The 21,334-nt window shown below is 43.3% G+C and overlaps 1 protein-coding gene across 4 annotated transcripts in view; it reads left to right on the top strand.

The window, feature by feature from the left end:
• Positions 1–2,413: 2,413 nt before the first annotated feature.
• Nfyc (nuclear transcription factor Y subunit gamma) overlaps positions 2,414–21,334 on the top strand; it is a 71,592-nt gene continuing 52,671 nt past the window's right edge. Inside the window, exon 1 of one of the 4 annotated variants that reach the window (XM_051171584.1) lies at positions 2,414–2,598. The gene's annotated coding sequence lies outside the window, so the exon portion shown is untranslated. Of the gene's footprint in view, positions 2,599–13,803; positions 13,923–17,260; positions 17,397–21,334 lie in introns of those variants that run through there. The other 3 variants (XM_051171587.1, XM_051171585.1, XM_051171586.1) reach the window with 3 other exon arrangements.

Raw genomic sequence — 21,334 nt, 5'->3', positions numbered from 1 at the left:
GAAACCCTGTCTAGAAAAAACAACCAACCAAACAAACAAAAAAAGACTCTCTGTTGTAGCCTTGGCTGTCCTGGACTCCCTTTGCAGACCAGGCTGTCCTTGAACTCACATCGACTCACCTGCCTCTCGAGAGCTGGGATTAAAAGTGTGTGCCACCACGCCCAGCTTACAAACGTAATTTTCTAATAAATGTTTGCAGACTTACCAAGTTCTTTTCTCTAAATCAACCTCCTATCCCTTAAATATAGCAGAGGATTACCTTGACTAACATTTTTTCCTCATTATGTGTGTGTGTGTGTGTGTGTGTGTGTGTGTGTGTGTGTGTGACACAGTGTAGTTGTGGAAGAAGAGCTGTATGAGTCTGGTCTTTCCTTCTACCACTTGGGCCTCAGGTACTGATTTCAAATTATCTGGCTTGGAGGTAAGTGTCTTTACTGGCTGAACCATTTAATTAACTACCTTGATTTTGAGTCCCGTCCCCACCCCCTGCCCCTCCCAGTTTTTCTCTGTGTAGCCCTGGCTGTCCTAGAACTCACTCTGTAGACCAGGCTAACTTTGAACTCGAGATCTGTCTCTACATCCCGAGGGTCATGTGCCACCACATCGATATTTTGAACTTTTTTTTCCCCCAGGCAAGACAGAGTTTCTTTGTGTAGGCTTAGTTGTCCTGGATTCCCTTTGTAGACCAGGCTGGTCTCAAACTCACAGCGATCCACCTGCCTCTGCCTCTTGAGTGCTGGGATTAAAGGCGTGTGCCTTTGAACTTCTTTTTAGGATTAAAGGCATTTAACCAGCTACCCCACATTTTATGTCATGCTGAGGTCCGAGCCCAGTGCTTCCATACCAGGCTAGCACTCTGCCGCTGCACCCCATCCTCAGGCCTGGCTCCTTCCTTCAGTTTCTGCTGCTGGAGCTTGACCCCAGGGTCTGAAGCATTTTAATTATTCACTTTACCCCTCAGCTATATCTACAGCTCAACCAAAATACAATTTCTTATTTGGGGTCTGTTATATTTAAAGAATAATGCAGTAAGATATAAGGCGATAAGGTATAAGAAGGTACCAGGCAGCGGATATTATGTTGTAGAGGAGTTTATTAAATGAGCACAGGGAATGGGGGGGGGGGGAGGAAAAAAGGGAGGGGTACGGGGGGGGGAGAGAAAGTAAGTGGGTAGAGCAGGCAGATGGGGTCGAGAGAGAAGAGGAAGTAGAAAGAGAGAGTGAGAGAGACTTCGTAGTTTATGCCTATAATCCCAGGCTCCTGGGGGCTAAGCAAGATAGTTTGCTGCGTTTAAGGTCAGCATGGACTACAGAATGAGCACCAAAGCAAGCAGTTATAGCAAGAGCCTGTGAAATATTGCACCCTCCACCCCCGCCAAATGGCTGGCTTCCATAGTCAGCTTCCTGGGTGGTGGGATTAGAGGTGTGTTTCTCCATACCTCGCCCTACATTCTGCGTTAGTGTACGTGCATCGGTATGCGTGTGCCATAGAAGGCAACATCTCCATGTCTTCAATGGCAACTTCACTTTTTTTTTTTTTTTTTTTTTTTTTTTTGGACACAGGATTTCCCTGTGTTAACTCTGGCAGCCCTGGAACTCGATTCCTAGACAAGGCTAGCCTCGAACTCAGAGAGTTCCTCTTGCTTCTGCCTCCCAGGTGCTGGGATTAAAGGTGTATACCACCATGCCAGGCCCCAACCTGTTTTTATAGACTGGGCCTCTCACTGACACGGGAGTTTGCGGAGTCCGCTAGGCTGGCTGGTTTCCTTTCAAGCCCTGCAATTATGGGAGGATCTTATATGGTGTTGTGGGGATCTAACCCAGGTCTTCATGCTTGTGGGAAGCATTTTAGTGAACCACCTCCCAACCCCATCTTTAATCTGTCATGCCAATTCTCACGTTTGAAAACGGCATCACCTTTTTGGTCCTGTTTTAAAATTATATTTATCTACTTATTGGTGTGTGAGCGTGCACCGCGTCACTCGTATTATAGGACACCTTTCAGGAGTCCGTTCTTCCTGTCCATCATGGGTTCTATGGATCGAATTCAGGTAGACAGGTTTGCTGAGCCTTTTTGCCGGTCCCTGGCAGGTTTTTAAGCTTGGCATGTTGGCAAAGTCCTTCTTACCCTACCATTCATTTTCTTTAAAAACAAATCACGGAACACTATTTCCTAAGATTCAGAATCAAGTGCATGAAATCTGAAATCTTCAAGGCTAGAACGTCCTCGGAGGAAACGCCTCCCGAGGCCCTGAAAAGGGGAGGGGTGAGAAGAGTCTCAGCTCTCACTATTCCGTTTTGCCCCCGCAGTCGGGCCTTCTCAATTCTCGCGAGACTTCAGGCGGCTAAACTGCGCGCTACGCGGCGCGGGGAGTCAAGGCGCGGAGGGGGGGGATGGGGTTGGGGGGGGGGAAGAGAGACGGTACAAACGGCGCGGCCGCCATCTTGTTTGCGCCCCCGCTCCGCGCGCGCGCTCCGTTTTCCGTGACGCACGCTTCCCCCTCCCCTCCCCTCCGCAGCGCCCGGGCCTCTGCATTGCCCGACGGCGCAGTAGCGCGGGGGCGGCTGGTTTCTTCGCTGGACTCCGGAGCAGAGGCTTGTGAGTGTTATGGGACCTTGGGCGACGAGAGTGGAGAGGGCGGCGGCGGCCAGCAGTGGGGGGGGGGCGGTGCTTCCCGCATCTGGCGAAGATCTCACTTCCCTCTGCGGCCGCCGCTGCACTTCGGTCGGCCTCCCCGCCGCCATGTTATGTCTTCGCCGGGCCCGCCGCTGTCGCCGCGGCTGCGCTCGCGGGGTCCGTGCGCCTGGGCCCGCGGGCTTTCTCCCATTGGCGGAAGGCGACTGCGGGGGGGCTCGCTCGTGATTGGTCGGCAGCGGGGAGGCCGCGGACCTGGCACCTTATTGGTCACGCCGGCTCCGGCCTTGGCGGGGGGGGGGGGCCGGGGGGCGGGCGGGGGTGATGAAGGAATTGGCTTTTGGGAGGGATGTAAGCTGCTCGGGCTCTAGAGACCGGGGCGACGATTCCGCTAATGCCAGCGTGGCGAGGAGACTCCGGGACGAAGCCGGAGGCCCTAAGGAGAAAGAGAGAGAGTGGTGGCCTGGCTTGTGGCCTGCAAAAGGGTGTACTCGTAATCCCAGAGGCACTCAGCCAACTACAAGATGGGGGCCTTTGAGCTCTAGGGGTACTGAACTTGGAGCGTGAACCAGCTTGGGAATGACCCACAATAGGAGTCTTGAGTGCATGGTATGGGAGTAGAGGGAGTGAGGACCCGAAGCACAGAATCAGATTAGGGATTCTGCTGTTAAATTCGGGTTTTCAAACCTGGAGGGTTTGGGTGGAACTCCAGAGGCCAGTCTTGGGTCCTGTAATGGGGTGTAAGAAACAGATAAACAGAAAGAGGGATCCTATTGGACAGGTGTGCCGAGTTTTAGAAACTGAACTCCAAATTCAGCATTACATTAAATAGTATCAGAAAGTCAGTTCTAGAAGATAGCTCTAGAAGATAGGCGTATGGTTTTGAAGTTACGGGTTACAGGATTTGGGATCATGGCGAGTTTTGAGATGTTAGCATACGAAATTTTCCTGCTTTAAGAATACAAGGCCAGAGCTTTGTGCATGCTAGATACTCTACCAGCCGAGCTACACCCCGCCCCCCCTTCCCCAAAATTGCTCTTGTTTCTTTTGGTTCAAAGGTAGGGAATCACTAAGGGTCCGGGAATCAAACTCAGGACTAATAGACCACTTACTACTTCGCATTGAGTGCTTACATTGTACCAGCTGGGGTATGCGTGCATTTTACATATCACATAGATAATAGCAGTACCACTCTCATTCTCTGAGGACACAAGAGTTCAGTAATTTGCTGGAGCCAGGTGCCCTTGCCCCAGTGTGCAGGCGAAGGTGGGAGGGTTGCTTGAGCCCAGGAATTTGAGGTCAGCCTGTAAGAGATGGTGAGACTTCCTAAAAACAAAACTTCCCTTCTCCATCTTCTTGTCGCTTCCTCCTCTCCCTTTAGCTCTTCTTTTGAGGTAAGCACGTGTGCTCTAGGCTGCTCTTGAGCTCACTCTATAGCTGGTAATGATCTTTCATTTTTCATTCTTCTGGCTCCACCTCCTAACCAATGAGGTTACCTACGCTTGCATCTTGGAGCTCTTGATTCTTTTTAATTTTGAAATTACGATGTTTTAATTTATTACATACGTGTGGGTATGTGAGCCAGGGCATGGTTGAGGTCAGAGGACAGCTTGTGGGTGTATGTTACATCTACTACAGTGTGAAACCAACATACTGCCTTCCAGTCCTCAGGCTTTGTGGCAAGAGCTCTTATCAGGGGAGCCATCTTGCCAACCTGGAGCTTTGTTTTGTTTTGTTTTGAGACAGGGTTTCTCTGTTAGCCCTGGCTGTCTTGGACTCACTTTGTAGACCAGGCTGGCGTCAAACTCACAGGGATCTGCCTGCCTCTGCCTCCCAAGTGCTGGGACTAAAGGCGTGCGATACCGCGCTCAACTGGACCCCTTATTTTTAAACTATATTACCTTGATACTATAGACTGTTGTGGGAGCAGAAAAACCCTTGTGTCTTAGTTCAGAAACTTACCTTCAGCTGTTTCTAGGCATGTTCTTTGTGCTGAGGTCCTAAAGAAAGGACTGTGTCAAAGTCACTTAGCTTTGCAAACATAAGCCATGTTTATCCTCAGTCAGTGGATAGCATTGCCTCACCTATGGAAGTGTTGACTTATTGGTAGGGAATGCCCTTTAAAGGCCGGCATTTGGGCTGGGGATGTACCTCAGTTGGTAGGGTATGAGCCTAGCGTGGACTAAGCCTCGGATTTGCTGCATACTTGTAATCCCAGCACCTAGGAGGTAGGGAAGTAGGGTCAGGAGATGGAGGCCAGCTTAGAATATATGAGACTCTATCTCTAAATTAACTAATTAAAATGAAATAAAAAGAGGCAGAGTCGTCCTAGGTAGCTGGAGCTATCATCTAACTTGGGATTCTCTTGAATATTGAAGCTACAGGGTATGAGTTGACTTTTCTTTAACCCCTTTGGTACAGTGCCCAGAGTCACATGTCAGGAAAGTGCACTACCACGTGATTCTAGTGATGACTTTAAGTAATAAGTCCAAGTTTGCCTCATTCATTGGAAGGAGGATGGCAGAGGATATACTTAGGGTCACAAATGACTTTGAATTTTACTCCAGTCTCATATTACAATCTTTTAATTTAAAAAAAAAACCTTTTTTGTTTTGTTTTGGTTTTTCGAGACAGAGTTTCTCTGTGTAATAGCCCTGGCTGACCTGGAACTCTCTTTGTAGACCAGGTGGGCCTTGAACTCACAGAGATCCACCTGCCTCTGCCTCCCTGAGTACTGGGATTAAAGCTGTGCACCACCATGCCTGGCAACATTTTTGTCTTTTTGTTTTTGGTTTTTCGAGGCAGGGTTTCTCTGTGTAGCCTTGGCCATCCTGGACTCACTTTGTAGACCAGGCTAGCCTCGAACTCACAGCGATCCGCCTGCCTCTGCCTCCCGAGTGCTGGGATTAAAGGCATGCGCCGCCACGCCCAGCTCATTTTTGTTTTTTGAGATAGAGTTTCTCAGTGTAGCCTTGGCTGTCTGGACTCATAGACTCTGCTGCTTCTGTCTCTCTTGAGTGCCGGGATTAAAAGTGTACCACCACGCCCAGCTCAGATATTACAGAGTAGGGACATTCCTTAGCTAGCAGGTTGTTCTTTTCCATTCTACTTGTTTCCGAGGAAATTAGTTGTGAGTTATCTGATGTTTTATAGTCCCTCTTTTGTTTACTCAGTTTTTCATGCATAGACTGTGACAAGTTAGTTCATTTTAGTATTTTCCCTGCAGAGACTTAAAGCACCCAACATATTTTAAGTGGGTCATTTGAAGGAGGAAATGGATTCCGTCTTTGACCACAAAGTGCCTGTGGGAAGGTGCTGTAAAGCAGCTGATTTTGAATTTGGACCTAGGAAAGAATTGTGTCTCTGCAGTTTCTTCAGTCTCTCCTTTGTGTGCTGGAGTAGTCTTGACGGAGTTTTAGTGGGTTTTTTCCCCCTCTCCTTTTCTTTGTAAAGTAGTAGTTATAAGAAATGAGTGTAATAGCATATGAGAAGATAATATTGTCAACCTTAATAAATGAGAGAACTCATTATTTTCTTCTTGGAACAGCATAAAATGTGCCATTCTAGCTGACATTCAGTTAAAGCCTCATCAACAAGGAGGTCTTTTAGAGCTTTCTCCTCCATTGTGTGCAGCAGGATTGCACACTGAGGAGCAACCACTTGAAAGGAAAGAGAAACCTAAGTCCTTTGGGCTGTTGTGGCTTAGAAGCTGATTTTCCACTGGCAAGTGTAAAGTCAGCCTTAAACTTCTACATGCTCAAAGTGGTTGGGTAATTTGTTTCAGGGAAAAGTTGTCTCATGATACCTTGTGCCAACTCCCAGTTGCAGCAAGGTAAATAAAGATGGTAGTGGGATGAAAAGCTTTTCATATATACCAAAAGCAGTTATTAAAGTTAGAGCAACCAGTATTATTCTGTCCAGAAATTTGTGTTATAGTGGTTTTTTTCTTTCAGTTTTTCTAATGTAGAAAACATTACTTGATACAGGATTTTTTTTTTTTTTAAGTAAGCAGAAGAAAAAAATCTTCCTGCCTACAACCCTTTTGGCAGGTTGCAAGATTGTTGCACCTCTCTCACTTTTTATGTTTCTCTTGTGTCTGTGTGGTCTCAGTGAGATAGAGAGGACTAACTCCCTCCTCTTTCTTTTCTTTCTTTCTTTTTTCTTTCAAGACAGGGTTTCTCTATGTTACTTCAGCTGTCCTGGACTCACTTTGTAGATCAGGCTGGCGTCGAACTCACAGAGACCCACCTGCCTCTGCCTCCTGAGTGTTGGGATTAAAGGCGTGTGCCACCACACCCGGCTCTTTTCTTTCTTTTTTTTTTGTGGGGGGGGGTGGGGGGCTTTTTTTTTTGTAGCCCTGGCTATCCTGGACTTGCTTTAGACCAGGCTGGCCTTGAACTCACAGAGACCCACCTGTCTCTGCCTCTGCCTCCCAAGTGTTGGGACTAAGGGGGTGCGCCACCATGCCCAGCTCAGAGCTTTCTAACTATTTTATTTAATTTTAATTTATGTGCATTGGTGTGAGGGTGTCAGATCTTGGAGTTACAGAGAGTTGTGAGCTGCCATGTGGGTGCTGGGAACTGAACCCAGGTCCTCTGGAAGAGCAGGCAGTGCTCTTAACCACTGAGCCATCTCTCCAGCCCCAAGAGCTTTCTAATGGATAAACTTCACATGTAGTTTAGAGAGGTGAACTGCAGTCTATCTTTTCTGCATTTGAATGTTTCTAGACTAGGTTAAACTAAAGTTTTCAATGTCTCAGGTACATAAAGGTATCCTATTTAAGCTATACTGTCCATTTAAGATCAATATGTAAGATTAAAGGATTGCTCTAAGTATGAATCATAAACAGTGATCTTTTTGGTTTTTCCAGACATAGTTTCTCTGTGCAGCCTTGGCTGTCCTGGACTCACTTTGTAGACCAGGCTGGCATTGAACTCACAATGATCTGCCTGTCTCTGCCTCCCCAGTTCTGGGATTACAGACATGCACCACCATGTCTGGCATAAACAGTGAGACTCGGGAAATGATACAACCATATACCGTGTTTTATATTGTGCCACTGATGGAAAGCCATGAGTTTCTGAAGCTGTTTGTGGTATCTAATTGCTCCAATCCCAGTGAGTTGTATGGAGTGAAAATTTTTGCCCATGATGTGTCCATTTTAAAAGAATGAGGGCTAATGAGGTTTATATTTTCACAGTTGAATATTTTTGTTACTTTAAACTGTCTTTAAAAAATTACTGCTCTCCCTGGAGGGCATTATGAAATGGCACAGTTTAGGAAACAGTGTGTGCTTGGTTAGCAGTAATTTGGAAGGAAAAATACTTTGTTTATGGTGGTATTTAATGTCATTTTCAGTAATCCTAAACTTAAGAAGGAAAACAATGCATACTAAACCTTATTTATTTGTTAGTTTGTTATGGCAGGGTCTGTATCCTGGAACTCACTATGTAGACCCAGGCTGGCCTTGAACTCACAGAGATCCTCTTCTGTCTCCCGAGTGCTGGGGCTAAAGGAATGTCCTACTACGACCAGCTAGTGCATTAAACTCTTAACTATTTTAGAAAGCTATGTGAATAGAGTTGCCTGGAGCCTTTCTACAAAAATGTGTTACTAAAGAGTGACTAAGTGGAAAAAAAAAAAAAAAAAAAAAGAGTGACCAAGTGAAATATAGTTTCTTGTTTTACAATTAGTCAGGCCTTTGTACATGTGTGTTTGTGAGAACTAAAAAATGTTGTGTTATCATTATGTAGTGAGCTCAGGTGAGCAGTTCTAGGGTAGTCTGTGAATTAAATATTCTATGGGAAAGGATTTTTCTGAGAATGAAATATGTCTTCAAAAGTGACATAGATGCTTACAGATTAATATTTCAAAGATTATCCAATCTAATTGATAGTAATTGTATAATTAATGGTGGCTTTTGGGGGGGTTAGTTTTTTTTTTGTTTTGTTGTTGTTGTTTTGAGTTTGTATGGGGCACATTGTTGTTACTTTGTATGTGTCATTAGCCACTGTACCCCATTGCCACCCAAATGATGCACTGGGTGGAGAGTGTTGCCATGCAAGCCCAGTGACCCAAGTTTGCTCTTAGAACCGATGGTGGAAAGAGAGAACCTACAACAACTTCCAGAAGTTGTTTTCTGACCTCCACAACCCATACATGAAGTAGTAATTAGTAACATTACAACCACTGAGTCTTACTGATTCTTCAAAAAAATCTTAATAGTTCCCTTTTCCACCCCTGCTTCCTCCACTCCCTCTCCTCTCTTTCCTCTCTCCCCCTTTCTCACTGGCCTCCCCCCGCCCCTTTATTTTTATTTTTGTACTTTAAACGGGTTCTATTTAGGCCTGGTTGTCCTGGAACTCACTGTGTAGATCAGTCTGGCCTAGAACTCATAGAGATCCTCTCCTGCCTTCCTACTGAATCTTGGGATTAAAGGTCTGCATCACAGTGCCTGGCCATGATCTAGTATATAGTCTTCTGAGTGATGAGCACGCACGCACACACGCGCGCGCGCACACACGTCACCGTGCTTAGCTTCCTGTTCATATTTTTAACTTTGCTGCCATACCAAGGGTTCTTACTCTTAAGATCTTAACTCCCCCAAGGAGGCTCCAAAAAAGCCCACTGTGAGGTCCTCTGCTTATAGCTTCCTGTAGCAATGTTTGTATGTCCTTATAACTCTTAACACAACGTCGTGATCTCTGGGTTAAGTTTCTGATAATAGACTCTAACCCCATTGAGGATAGACATTTTGTCTGGTTTGGGATTTGGGGCTTAGCAGTGTGTCTGTGCTCTGTACCTGTATTTATTAAACAAACAAAATTATCCTAATCCCCTAACCTTGTAAGATATTGCAGTACAGGAGAGTGGCTGCAGTAGAGCTGTAAGTAACAAGCTTGGGGCCATCATCAGCTGCACAGTCATGAGGAGGAGGAATTGGAGTCTAAATCTGTCTAGGTGCAAGGTCTGGGCTTTTTTGTGTGCTACTCCTCATGGCTGTGCTTTTCCTTTTCTTGGCTTTACATATCCTTGTCAAGCCTGTAACTGACTAACAACCCCATTCATAGTTTTCCAAGCAGCTTGTCCCCATGTTTGGACAGCTGAGAGCTGAAGTAAATTTCTCCAGAATAATTTTAATCCATTGGTCTCATTTTATGCCTTGGAGTCTCTGCCTGTCCCCCTCCCCTTGTGTGTTTTAATTTTAGCAGTCACTATGTATCCCTGGCTAGCTTGGAACTTACCATGTAGTTCAGGCTGGCCTTGGGGGGGAAATTTTTTTTTTACCGGAATAATTTACAATTTATAATCTACCTAAAGTCTTTTTTTTTTTTCCTTCCATTCATTCATTGAGTAACCGTTTTTTAAGCACTATTATTTTGATGATATTTATTGCTCTAAGTGTTCCTGGGCTGCCTTTGGGGAATATCTTAAAAACTAGTGGTTAGGGTAGGTTTTGTTATTGTTTTGTAGTTAGAATTGAACCTAGGGACCTGTGTGTGCAGGCAAGTGCTCCCTCACTAAGCCACTAGCCGTTCCCTTAGTACTTCTTACATTTTTAAATGGTAGTTCACTAAATTGCCTAGTCTGGCCTTGACCTTACCTATCACCCTACTGCCTTACCCTGTAGCTGGGATTATAGACCTGTAGCTAGGTTTGGCTATTTTTGTTTTCTTTTGAAAATATGCTGACACTTAAAAAAAAAAAAAACCCTTGAGGTGAGTTTGATTTGGGTGGTAGCTAATAGTTGTTCAGAACTAAATCAGGGGGGAATGTGGGTCAGAAGCTGTAATCCTGCGAATAGGTTCTGGTTTTTTCTTTCATTTGCTTATAACTTTTCAAGACTGGGTCTTTCTATATAGAACAGGTTGGCCTTGAACTCACAGAGATCTGTCTGGCTCTGTCTCTTAAATCCTGGGATTTAAGGCATGTACTACTGTGCCCAGCCTAATTTACTTATAACTTTTAAAAATATTTGAAACAAACATTAAAATACATAGATTTGACATTAAAATAATCTGACTTTTGTGTCTTTAAAAAATCTGGAACTCAGGGTCAGGGGTGGTGGCACACACCTTTAATCCCAGCACTTGGGAGGCAGAGGCAGGTGGTTCTTTGTGAGTTTGAGGCCAGCCTCAGTCTAGGACAGCCAAGGCTACACAGAGAAACCCTGTCTCAAAACAACAACAACAAAACCAACCAACCAACCAACCAAACAAACAAAAAACGTGGAGCTCACAGTGTGATAGACCAATATTCCCACCACCATTTTTGTTAGAGCTGATAGTGTTTGCCCCTTTAGATAGACTGTTCACTCTGCAGTGTTCCTCAGTTCTTTCTATCTTATTTACTGACACTGTGGCCTAAGTCAAGATTGGTTTATGTCTTTTCAGGGGCATAGGAGGGACTTGGTTTTGTTTTTTGTTGTTGTTGTTTTTGTTTTTTTGAGACAGAATCTAGTGTAGCTCTGGTTGGTCTGGTGTTTGCTGTGTGCAGTCAGAGTATCCTTGAACTCATGGAAATCCTCCTGTTTCATCCTCCAGAGTACAAGGATTACAAATGTGTGCCTGATTTATGTATTCATGCTGAGCATTGGGAATAAATGTAAGAAAGGCACAGTTGCTGCCTTGAAGAATCTTCTAAAAAGATGTTTTAGAAATAAATTATAGTAATATAAAATACGGTAGTAAATGCATGTTTAGGTATTTATTGAGTACCTGCTATATTACAGATTTGCTTAGTGCTCTTGTTTATCTCAACACTCCTGTGAATTCATACTATTTTATCATTTTCAACAAGAAATAATCTCAGGAGTGGTTAAGTAACTTGGCTAATAGCAAACAGCTAATGAGGAGGTAGCTTCAAGTCAGAACTTAGTGTTGTGGCCAAGAGCATGAGATCTCAGCCTTCTGTGAGAGCAGTGAAGCTTGAACCTGTGTTACCTGAGTTACTGGTTTTCTGTCTTAGAGATGAGAATGCTCTTCAGGGTGAGGTGATGCAATTGTGTGGTATAGAGGGCTGCCAAGACGCAGGGCCAGGAAAGAATGCAAGTTAGAGTCCCAGGTAGCCCACGAGGCACTTAGTCTACAGTAACATCAGCTAGGGAGGAGAAAAGCTATAGTAAGTGAGTGGGTCAGGTTGCCAAATGGAAATTCAAGGATAATTTGTGTTCTCTTCCCACTGTGGTTTGAATTCGACTGTGGTGACTGCTGATGAGAAATAGGAGTTGAAATGTTTTTCTTGTAAACTGCCAAGAACTAATAAAAACTATGCCCAAGACCTTCACAGAGTAGCACAGGACTTGATTAGTTTAATCTGGTACATCAAAAGCAGAGTTGAAGGGCAGACTTCTGGAACAGTAACCAGACCTCGCTGTGACTGGTGGTGAAAGGCCTGGATTTCCGGCCTAAAAACCAGGGATTTTTAGTTCCAGCTGGGAGTCCTCTTACCCAGCTCTTCACAGCTGAGGAATTGCTTGCTGCAGGAGTACATGGCATAGAAGAGAAATGACTGCAAAGTAGCTTTAGGGCCTTAACACAAGGCTTGTTTCCTTCTGCATGGTGTCCTCTCTGTAAAAAGCAGAAGTAGAATTGGATGGCATTCAAGCAGTTTGCTTTTTCAGTGCTTCTTCAAGCACAGCATAATGTACTATATAACTCATTTAGTCCCTACAGTGTACATTTACACGCTGTGTTACAGTAGCTCAAGCTTAGTCTGTGTCATACAATTAAAAGCTAGATAGTAGAGCCCAAAGTCTATAGGCAACCCTGGTGACCTTCAACGCCTTGGAATGTTTCCAGAAACAACAGTAGCCTAGTAAAACTTTTTTTTTTTTGGTTTTTCGAGACAGGGTTTCTCTGTGTAGCCTTGGCCATCCTGGACTCACTTTGTAGACCAGGCTGGCCTCGAACTCACAGCGATCCACCTGCCTCTGCCTCCCGAGTGCTGGGATTAAAGGCGTGCGCCACCACGACCGGCCCCTAGTAAAACTATTAATCTCTCCTGAGATCAATCGTGCTACTTATTTAACAAATAAAGCAAAAAACCCAGAATCTTTCTTTGTAGATCGCACTGGAATTCTGAATTTTTTTGCATCATCCTTCCTGCTGGATAGATGGATTACATGTGTGTGCGCCCATGCCTAGGTCAGTTTTGATGTCATAGAAAGCATTTTCTCCCCATTATACTTTGAATAAATTGGAGTGGAACATTGTGGTCAGCTTCTTTTAAAATGTTACCGTCTCTACCACCAACTTCATACATTACCCCTAAATCCTATTTTGGTTTGTTGGTGTTTTAAAATAAAATGCATTGCCTTGGCAATAATCTGTGCTTTTAAAATTACTATGAAGACAAAGGCACGTGCCTTTAGAAAGCCTAAAAACTGTTGTATAGGTATAGCTTCACTTCCATATTCAGAAGGGTGGTTTTTCTTTGATTAACCCAACCACGTTTTATTCTGTTAACAATGATACAAAAACCTGGAAGTAGCTGGTTACAACTTTCTAACCTTGTGCACATTGCTTCTCTGGTTTACTGCCATAGGTTACTGTAGCAATATCTTACAGACACCATTCATAGCCAATCAGAAGCAGTGAAGTTAACCTACAGTTTTTTTAAATGGAACTCCATAGCCAATAGGAAATCCTTTAGGTGGGAAATGTAGCGACCCTTTCCTTTGGGTTTTTTTTTTTTTAAGGAACAGTAATACATTTGCTCTCCCCGCTGCTTTAGAATCGCATGAGACCGTATGTGTCTGTTTTGTTCATTTGCTAGATATTTCTACTCCTTAAGTTCTTGGGTTTGAAGTGAAGAATCTGACCCCTGTTCTGCTTCTCAAGGTAACTTTAAAACAGGAAGTGTACAAAGGAGGTAACTGATGACGTGAACAGCCAATCATGGCTTTGTATTCTTAGCCGATAAAGCAGCTCATCCAATGAGACTGCTTTGGAGGCAAGGTTTGGTGTCAAATAGCAGGCTAGATTGAATGCCTTTGACTGTTAAAGTGGAAGGAGGCTGCAGGGCTTCATTGGAGCCTCAGAGTTTTTCACTGAGGCAGGGGTCAGCTGAAAGACAAAGAAAAATGGCGAATAGTTTGCTGGGGGGTGGGAGGACAGCTGTTCGGGTTTTCACTGGAGTGAACATTCCAGACTCAGGATTCTGCATCTTCTCCTTCCTTTTGTCCTCCGTTCTTTTTTTGGGGCGGGGGGAGGGCGGTTAGGAGTGACTTAAATTCTCCCTGTCCGAGGAGATATAAATAACTCCATGTAAAATTAATGCAGTTCTCGGTAAGTTTAATTCTTTGTTTTGTGTTGAGATGATAGAGACTGTTGGCTTCAGAGAATGTAGACAAGTTGCACTGTTTCAGAAAATGGCCACTTGACATTGCATGCACACCTTCTGGGTGCACCTACCTGCCTTGCTCCGCTTAGATTTTGCATGTCCTTCAACTAGCATTTTCGTAGTTTAATAACGGCAAGACAGATGCAAAAAAGGCTAATTATTTTTCATGGGCATATAGAAGCAAAGCACTTTGTCTTTGCATTGGGTAAACTTAACTGTTTTCCAAATAATTTTCCTTTGTTCAAGTGCACTGAAGCTTTTCTGCAGAATAAGCTGAGTTGTTTTAAGAGTTTTTCTATTTCCATGCACTTTGTTGACATATACGTTTTAAAGATAGAAGCCACATTATTGCTCTTTCAATTTGTTTGAAAATATGATTTGCGACTGATGCAGATTCTAATGGGGAAGGCCCACATGCCAGCCTGAAATTCTTCTGTAACTTTCTCGATCTACCTGTCTGCCTCTAGATTCTAATAGCTATCAGTTGAGAAGTCTTTGTTGTAATTATGTTCGTTTTAGTTTAATATGCTGATTAGAGTCCAGTTAATATTGGAAGTGAGGAGCTTATGTTTTTGTCAGCTGTTGATTTGGTTCTTTAAGATGATTTAAACAGATGCTTTTTGTTTTCGGTATGAAACAGAGAAGGTGTTTCCTTGCAGTTTGTGACTAGAAAAGTTAAGTATGTGGATGGCCTTTTTGCCCTTGATATTTACCACCTTTAAGGATGTAAAGCTAATGTAGGTTGCTCATCAGTAACAGGTCAGCTCTGTGGCTGGTGGGATCATCAGTCCTATGTACTAAGATCTGTAATATGCCTGATTTTTACAGAGCAATTCTGTTATTCTGCTTATTTGCAAATACTGAATGAAGGTCATTCGAACATTCCTGCTGCAGATTGAGTGTAGAGCAGAGAGGCAGCAGCAGTTTCTGTACAGGGAAAGAAGCAGGCCTGGCTAGGGGAGAAGTTTGGAAGGTGTTGATCTGCCTTCCCTTGCCTCCTCTTGAGGGGAGGGTTTACCTGAAAAGGACCCATTGGGGGCTAAGGTCAGAGGCTCGCAGCTGGAGTTAACAGCCCAAGTCCCTAGATGCAGGCCGCTGTCGCTGCTCTGAAAAGTGACCTTGAAACACTGCCGAGGAGTTGAAAGATTGAAGGACAAAGTTTTGTTTATTCGGATTTGAACTGAAAAGCTCTCTTAAGATGAAAGACGGTACTTTTGGATGTTCTAGTCCAGTGGTTACTAGGAATTTGTTACAGTTCAGATTAGGAGTTCTTAGGAGCAGGAGGCCTGCACCCATCCTCTCCTTCCCCTGCCATTTCTTTACTCACTCCCACTCCCAGGGAAAAAACGTCTAAATCTTTCTGATATGATAGTTGAGTGAATTACCTAACAGATTCAGAATTCTTTGCATGTCACTCTCACCCTTGTAATCTAGAGGGTTCTCACTGAAGAAAATGGTATGTTAGGAGTGCAAATAGTTGTATTTGTAAAACTCCTTTTGGAGGATTGGAATGCTGATGGTAAGAAAAAGTTATATTTGGGGTAATTTTAAGTCCTAAGAAAAAGGAGTATGTGTTAAATATTTTTTTAAGTGATACTTAAATTAATGTGTTTAGTGTAGGCTGTTGGTATATATTAGTTGTTTCAAGTTATATGTATGATTTAAAAAAAATGCAGGTATTCAGTGACCTTATTGGCTCTGAGAGAGGTCTGGAACAGAGGGATAAAAAAATGAATGTGGAAGAAAAGAGGAGCATGAGATAAAACTCTGTATACTTTAGAACTTTGTGGTGTTAGTTGCTTAGCCAAGTTTTTTATCTTTATAAGGTCATCTACTACCTGGGAAAACACAGGCACTTCTGTGTAAAAAAACCTGAAGCAGCAAAGTTATTTCCTGTATGTTGAATGGCATTTGTTTTGATACTTTTTTGAATGGCACTTCTGCAATTCCCTCATTTAATAAATTAGACTTGAAAACATTTTCTAGACAAAGGAGGAAAACTTTATATCCAGAAAGAGCAAAAAGCTTATGGAATTAACCATGACTCAGACTGGAAGTGGCAGAAGGGGTTAGGTCAGGGGGGCTTGGATAGAGCCTAATACCTGGACCTTTTTAGTTTGTCTCTGACAGACATTTTTTTTTTTTTTTTTTCCTGAGACAGGGTTTCTCTGTGTAGCCTTGGCTGTCCTGGACTCACTTTGTAGACTAGGCTGGCCTTGAACTCACAGCGATCCGCCTGCCTCTGCCTCCCGATTGTTGGGATTAAAGGCGTGCGCCACCACGCTTGACCTACAGACAATATTTTGAGGCAGTAGAATATAAACTACTTAAAACCAAGAGTCCTGTGTTCAGATCCCACTCAGCTTTGTGTGTATGGGCAAGTCACCTGTTTAGAGTCAGCTTATAAAACCTGGGACCTAACAGGCTGTAGCTGTAGCTCAGTTGGTAGAGTGCCTGACTAGCTTATAGGAAACCTAGTCCTAGCACTTCATAAACCAGGCGTGGTGGCCCATACCTGTAATTCCAGTACTTGGGAATGGGGAGACGGAGGATCAGAAGTGCAGGGTCATTCAGAACCAGCCTGGGCAATGTCTCAAGAAAGAGACCTAGAAAGAGCAGTTTGGTGAGTGGGATGCTGTGTGTGTGAGCTGTGTACACACACCTTCATGTGTGTTTACAAGCAGGCCTGCTCACCCGCCTGACTTCTGACATGGATGCTGTGTATCCAAACTCAGATCTTTAGGCTGTACACACTTGCTCTCTGAGCCATATTTCTATCCCCCACACTTTTTTTTTTTACTTTCTAAATTTCTTTATTACATTTTATTGTGTGTGTGTGGGGGGGGGGTCATGATCATGCCATGGTACACATGTAGAGGTTAGAGTACAGTTTCAGAGTGGGTTATCTCCTACCATGTGGGATCTAGGGGTTGAGTTTATGTTGAAAGGCTTGGAGGCAAGGTCGTTTACCTGTGTGCGCTCACTCGCGCCTGATGTCTGTCTGTCTCTGTCTCTCTCCCTCTCTCCCCTCCCCCCACTCAGTCTCCCTCCCTCCCTCCTTTTCTCCTTCCCTCCCTCCCTCCTTTTCTCCTTCCCTCCCTCCCTCCCTCCCTCCCTCCCTCCATATCCCTCTCCACCTCCCCTACCACACACACACACACACACACACACACACACACACACACACACACACACACACACACACACACAGCCTTATTTTAGGACAGAACTTTATGTAGTCCAGGCAAGCTTTGGATATTTTAGTTAAGGATGACCTTGAACTCCTGACCTTTCTCTACCTCCTGGGTACTGAGATTATTGATGTATACCACCTGGCATCAGAGGAAGGCAGCTAGGACCTTGTGCCTGCAAGGCAAATGCTCTACCTGAGCTACATCCCTGCAGCATCTTACTTAGAGGTGAGTCTTGAATGAGATTTTATATGTTGAAAATTCAATGCATGTTATGAAGTACTGCATAAATATTGCCTGTTACTGATGCAGGCCAGTGGAGGGACTAAAGTGTTTATGGAGGTAGGTGTGACATCAAAGAAAAAAATGCTGGTGTTGTGATATATTTATAAAATAATGTTTGATTCCCTCACCTGCATATTTCTGTTTGTGTTAACAGGATCCTGTTTTTAAATTGATGTATTTATTATTTTGCATATGTGTGTAAGTGTGGTCATGCATATGAAATGGCATATGTGTGGAAGTCAGAGGACATCTTTCAGTAATCAGTTTTCTACATCTACCATGGGTTTCAGAGATGAAACTCAGATCTCAACAAGGACCTGCTGAGACATCCCACCAGCTGGATCCTGTCTATTTAATACCTGTGTTGACATTATTAAACTATCATCCATCAAGGTTCTCATGAAGGAATTTTAAACTTTTTGTTAAAAATTAAGGGTCTCAGCTAGAGGAATCAGGAGTTTATCACCCTGTGTTCAGTAGAGCGTTCAGGGTTAACCTGAGCTACAGGAAGGTGGCCTCAAAAAACCAAAATAAACAACAAACTAAGGACCTCAGAACAGGTAGTGCTCCGTTTCGTTTTGTTTCTAAAATTTGTGTGCATTTGTATGTGAGTGCACACACGCAAATCAGAGGGTAGCCACTTATATATGGAGTTCAGACATTAAACTCAGGTCCTCGGGCTTGCCTGGCAAGTGCTTTTACCCACTTATCCATCTCCTGGCCTTTTTTTTTTTTTAATTGAAATGCTGCTTTTACGAATATCATTAAATTTAGGAGCTTCTTGGAGTAAAGACTGGAAGCCTGTTCTAATCATACACTGAGGTGTGCATTTTATATTAATGTGGGTAAGTTGTTATCATTGCTGATTGCTTAGCAGAGATAGTATTTTTCAGTTTGTGTGCCAAATTTTTATGAAACACACTGGAGCCTTTTTTTGTTTGAAGTCATCTTTCTGCAGTTCTTTGGGAGCTTGAGAAATAGTTACACTTTGTAGAATAGTAGCGAGTAAGTAAATGTTGAAGAAAACAGGACTCATTAAAATCTAAGCATGAACATAAATTTAACACAGTTGATACTGTGTGATGCTTCTGTAGCATACGTGCTAGAACCCATGGAAGCGTCTTTCACACGTATTTTACATGTCTAGTGTTACCTACTTTTGGGGTTGTGTGTGCCCCATCCCGGTTGATACTTTGTGATTTTTGATTTCCTGTCCTGTTACTTCTTCTCAGGCATGGTCAATATGAGGCATTGACACTGTTGTTTTGTTTTGTTTTTTTAATTTATTTTTTGTGCATTGAAAAACTTAATTCGGACAGAATAAAATTCAGCAAACTTAACATTACCTTAGCTAAGTAACACTCCAGTTCCTGGCCAGTGTATACTTAAAAACAGCAGCCTTGATCACTGGACTTTTTAAAAAGATTAGTCCACCTTTTCAAGAAGCTGTGTTCTGGGGCTGGAGAGGTGGCTCAGTGGTTAAGAGCATTTGCTGCTCTTACAGAGGACCCGTCTCAGTGTACAGCCTCTCCTACATGGTGGCTCACAACCACCTGTAACTCCAGAATGGCCCTCGTCTTCCAGCCTCTACAGACACTTGCCATGCATGTGGTTCATATACATAAGTGCAGGTAAAATACACATACATGTGAAATAAAAATAAATAAGCATACAAAGGGTAAAAAGAAATAACAGGAAAAGACTAAGTTGTATACTTTTGTGGGGGCTTCAGGATCTAAAAAGCATTATTGCTGCTCCCCTCTTTTTTTCTTTCCTCTCTTTTCCTTTTTTCGAGGATCAAATCTAGGGCCTTGTAAAGCTTAGGCTAATGCTCTACTACTGAGCTACATTCCATAGCCTCTAAAAACCATTCTTGAAGTGGATCATGGATGTCTTTGTGAATCAGATTATTTTTGCCCATACTTATCCCCAGAGTTTGATTGGTGCTAAATTAGGCTGATAGAATAATTTAGACACACATTCTAACACATCTGCAGCCCCTCTTGGAGTCATGGGATCTAGTCTAGTTTTTCTTGGAACAATTGAGGCCAGAGAGTGTTGGAGCTCTATTAAGATCTCAGCTTTTTTTTTTTTTTTTTTTGGTTTTTCGAGACAGGGTTTCTCTGTGTAGCCTTGGCCATCCTGGACTCACTTTGTAGACCAGGCTGGCCCCGAACTCACAGCGATCCGCCTGCCTCTGCCTCCCGAGTGCTGGGATTAAAGGCGTGCACCACCACGCCCGGCTAAGATCTCAGCTTTTTAGTGGCTAGCCTGTATGAGATCAGTGCTTTTACTCCCACTCAGTGCACTGGCATCTTTTTTATTTTAATTCTTCTGGCTGGTTTTGTTTTTCATGTTTCTTTTTCTTTTGGTACACCTGTACAGGACATAGAAAGAACAGAGAAGTAGGCCATGGAGGAGGCTCAGTGGTCTACACTTGGGCCTGTTGGTTAGGATGTTTGCTGTCGCAGCAGATAGTGTCCCTTTGGGATTGAAAATCTCTTGCCTCAGCCAGTTGCTTGTTCTGAAAACTGAGACTCAGCTAGGAAGCTAATGGTACCCACCTGGCTGAGGTGTCCCAGAGAACTGGGTGACTTATACATTACAGAGACGTAAAATAAAGGGCGTAAGCGGAGTACCTGCATGCCAGCTCCTGTTGTTTGTTACTGCTCCTCACGAGCAAGCTGTTCTCACACATGTTTGGCTCTAGTTCTCCAAGTGAGTCCTTAAGGTGACATCTTAATGAAATAAAGATTTTAACAAGTGACAGGACTAAAGTAGGAATCCTTGTTTATGTATGCCCAGAGTAATACTTTGACTATGCCAGCTTCCCCTACTCCAGCAAAATGGTATCAATGTATGTGCTCATGGGTAATTGTGAATTTTTGTTGTTTGTTTATTTTTGGTAACCTGTTTTTGAAATTTAGAAGTTTTTCTAACCACTACCATATATTTGAATAAAAATTAGTTTATTGAAAGAATGAGGGATTGAATCATGTAACTTACACAATATTAACTTCTGAAGTGTACTGTTGATTGAAGTTGGTTGTAGACATAGCTGGGTAGTATGTTCTTCATGTCTGCACTATACAAAACTTTTCTTTTTAATCTGTTCTTAGCATTAGGACCAACTCCTTAGAGCCTGGCCAGTTTCTGCTTCCTTTTTTGGTTTTTCGAGACAGGGTTTCTCTGTGTAGCCTTGGCTGTCCTGGACTCACTTTGTAGACCAGGCTGGCCTCGAACTCACAGCAATCCGCCTGCCTCTGCCTCCCAAGTGCTGGGATTAAAGGCGTGCGCCACCACGCCCGGCCAGTTTCTGCTTCTTTATGACTCTCATCTCCTTTCTCTCCATTCAGTAATTGACCCAAAGTTTAAGTATTGTAAGTTATTCATTTCAGCACCTTGTAATACAAGAGGGCAGCTAAGGATAAATAGATAAAATCCAGTGTAAAAGAAGAACTAAAGGAAGAAAACACCATGTAAGTAACATTAAATTACGCATAACATAGCTTATAACTTTGTGTTCCTTTGTTCAAAGGGAGAAAGATGGCATAAATAACCACATCCACCTGCAGCGCTGACTTACTTCATGATCTGTTGTTGTTGTTGTTGAAAGTATTTGTCATTTGGCTCCCATTTCCGTGGTGTTAATTACATAGGAAACTAAATGGAAGACTGCATGACTAGAAATACTCAGATAAAACAAGGTTTTTCTTTCTCTCCCTATCCTATACAATTCTTACCTTTGAGTATCATCCTGAAGTTAGATGCCTTACACATTACATATTCTTTTTTTTTTTTTTGGTTTTTTGAGACAGGGTTTCTCTGTGTATCCTTGCTGTCCTGGACTCACTTTGTAGACCAGGCTGGCCTCGAACTCA

This window comes from Acomys russatus, chromosome 29 (assembly GCF_903995435.1).
Source record: "Acomys russatus chromosome 29, mAcoRus1.1, whole genome shotgun sequence".
Lineage (NCBI taxonomy): Eukaryota > Metazoa > Chordata > Mammalia > Rodentia > Muridae > Acomys > Acomys russatus.
The sequence above is the reverse complement of the archived record's forward strand: the minus strand, read 5'-3'. Positions and strand labels throughout refer to the sequence as shown.